This window comes from Lygodium microphyllum, chromosome 8, assembly GCF_053477565.2.
Source record: "Lygodium microphyllum isolate KBCC chromosome 8, Lygodium_microphyllum_v1.1.10, whole genome shotgun sequence".
Taxonomy (NCBI): Eukaryota; Viridiplantae; Streptophyta; class Polypodiopsida; order Schizaeales; family Lygodiaceae; genus Lygodium; species Lygodium microphyllum.
In genome coordinates this window covers 41,737,024-41,740,371 of record NC_141142.1, presented here as the reverse complement: position 1 = coordinate 41,740,371, position 3,348 = coordinate 41,737,024, and positions in this window count along the sequence as shown.

The window sequence follows — 3,348 nt, the reverse complement described above, 5'->3', positions numbered from 1 at the left end:
GAAGCTACACTTTATGTCTAAGTCCTTGCACAATAATGCTTTCTAGGAAGGACCAAGATGCATGTGGTTTTACCTGTCTTAGCCCTAGGTGACGCAACAAGAAAGGGGATTGTAGACACAAGAGTGGGGGTTAGTGTACTGAGCCACGCAGTGCTTCAGAATTGGGAAAACCTGCCTGTTGAGACCGCTGGGTTCAATGTCACACTAGCAAACGATATGAGAGTGAAACCATTCGTGGTACTTAAAAACTAGCCGGTGAAAATCGTAGGTGTCCAGTTCTCAGTTGACTTTATAGTCATGAAGGGAGTGGACTACGATATCCTATTAGGCCGACCCTGGATGCACAATGCCAGAGTCATCGAAGATTGGGGTAACAGCTTAATCTTCCTTGGCAATAGAACGGAAGTTGTGAGGGTAGAGATGGACACTTGGAAGACCTCACCAATCGACTTGGATGCCATCTCCGCGATGCTTAAAGGTAATGCTTAAGTCAAGAAGTCCTATGGGCCCTTGACCAAGTATATCCCATGCCCGGAGGATGAGCGAGATTAGATGCATGTCCTTGCTACGATCGACTTGCTATTCTCGGATCATGAGGCATACGAGCAAGCCATCAAGATAGTTGGCAAGTCAAAAGACACACCCTCCATACTAGTCTACATGATGGCAGGAACCCTTTGTGGGCAACCTAAACCTGTCACATTCCAAGTGCCAAATAACAAGAGGGAACTCCAAGAGATTCTGGAGTATTTGACTAGCAAGCTAGTTGGCAATCCAGTAGCAAACTTCAGGCCACTCCAAGATCTGTTAAACAAACCAAGGTGGCAATGGACCAAGGTGCATGACTTAAACCTCATGTACAATTGGGCTCTAGTCCCCGATTAGAGACAAGAGATGTACCAAAACATAGGAGATGATGAGCAGTCGGACGAAGATGGCTCCAATGATGAGTACACAGACTATCGTTCTTTCAGTGACGAAAGTGAGGATGAGATAGACACGGTGGAATACGACACTGAGGGATGAGAAATAGAATAGATACGAGCGGGCTCCAAGCCACAGAAAAAGAGTGTCTTCAAGATAGAGCGAGGGGTCATGCGCATGGATTGTGACTGTGCATGGTTGGAACACAGAGGAGGCATATATTTCAAACAAGTAGGCCTAACCCAACCAGGTAAGATACTAGTGCTTAGAAAAGAGTCACCCCCTCTGAGCTGCGACGGCTAGGAGAAACCACCTCTTCTAGCGAATATGGCAAGTTCAATTTTGAGTCGAAAGTAAGCTCAGAGAAGTAAGCTCAGATAACGACCCAGAAATACCTGGACCATCCAAGACTAGAGGCACCAAGGGGGACCTACCTGTCCACCTGAGGCGTAGACAGTTGAAGGAAGAAAGGGCAAAACAGCCTAGGGACATGCAAATGGAAGAGCAAAGAAAGCCACACGATCTCTCGAAAAGATTTACGAAATTCAAGAAGGGTGATAGGGTAGTAATCCTGTTGGGTGCCAAATGCCAAGGGCAAACAAGTGAAGCCATCGAGGGACCAGCCAAGGTCAAGGAGGTGAACCTAGCACAGGAAGGGGAGATACCCCGACTGGTCTTTATTGTCGATGACTTGACTGAGGAAGAGGAGACGAGTCTTGTTGCTCTCTTGTGAGAGTATATAGACGTGTTCACTTGGCCCTTAGAAGAGCTTAAGGAGGTAGATCCGAGTGCAGTGACTTATAACATACCCATGACACCAGACGCAATGCCGATCAAGCAGTAACCATACTCGATGAATCCAAAACACACTCATGCAGTCAAAGAGGAGATTGAAAAGCTGATGAGAGCAAGATTCATTTATGAAATTGAGCACATAGATTAGGTGTCACCCATAGTCATAGTGATGAAGAAAAATGGAAAGATTAGAGTGTGCATCAATTACAAGAAGGTGAACACTGCCACTAAGAGAGACAACTACCCATTGCCGTATATCAAGCACATGCTCGAAAGAGTGGCGGGCAAAGAGGCCTACAACTTTCTGGACAGCCTTCTCTGGATATAATCAGGTGCAAGTGCATCCTACCGACATGCATAAGATTGCCTTTGCCACTGAGTGGGGAGTCTTTGCTTACATAGTAATGCCCTTCGGGTTGACTAATGCCCTAGCCACCTTTCAACGCCTCATGTGCACCATATTTAAAGACATGTTTCGCAAGGAATTGGAAGTCTTCGTGGATGACTTGTGTGTTCAATTGACCTAGAGAGAACACTTAGGCAAACTCTGAGCAGTCTTTGAGCAGTGTCGCCTATATCGTCTCTCCCTGAAACCCTTAAATTGCCAGTTCTTGGTGAAGCATGGATGCATCTTGGGGCACGTGGTATCGAAGAATGGCATTGCCACTGACTTCTTGAAAGTTAGGGTTATTGTTGATCTTTCGCCCCCAATCAACTATAAGGGAGTTCAATGCTTCTTAGGCCATACGGGATACTATCGATGGTTTGTGCTGAACTATGCATTGATTGCTAGACCTTTGTACAAGCTGTTGATCGTCTTCGACTGGACTGAAGCCTGCCAACGAGTGTATGAGGAATTGAAAAAGGCTTTGACTATTGCACTGATTCTACGAGCCCCAGATTAAACCATTACCTTCCACGTGCATATTGATGCTTCGAAATTCGCCGTGGGGGCAGTGTTGTGCCAACCTGGCGAACACGACCTCGACTATCCAATGAGTTTTGCTAGGAAACAACTCACTAAGACTGAAATGAATTACTCGATGACTGAGAGAGAGGGTTTAGACATGGTATTTGCCTTTTACTTTCTTTGTGGACCATCAAGCCTTGCTATATCTAGTAAACAAACCCTGCACTACAGGACGCATAGCTCGATGGCTCCTTCTGCTTTTAGAAATTGACTTCTCTGTGGTTGTATAGAAGGGAAAACAACACTACATGGTTGACCACATGTCACGCATCCCCACGGGAGAGGCCGCTTTACAAGGCATTGTCGATGAATTGCTAGACGCCCATCTATTTAACCTTTCCAGTGAGAGAGATTTTTTCAAGGCTGATCTAATGCCATATTGGGCATATGACATTGTCCAAGTGCTGGAGCACGGACTGCCTGAGCGATTGATAGAAAAAGCATGACTTAGGCAACTTATCCTCAAAATCCAACCCTATTAGTTGATAACAGGCCAACTATATGGGCTAGGGCAAGATGGGTTGTTTCGTAGATGTGTATGTGAGCATGAGATGCACAATGTGCTGACGCATAGCGAAATTGTTGGAGAGCACTTTAGCGGAGACAGGACAGCCTGCAAGGTGCTGCAGTCTCAACTGTGGTGGCCCACACTTTTTTGC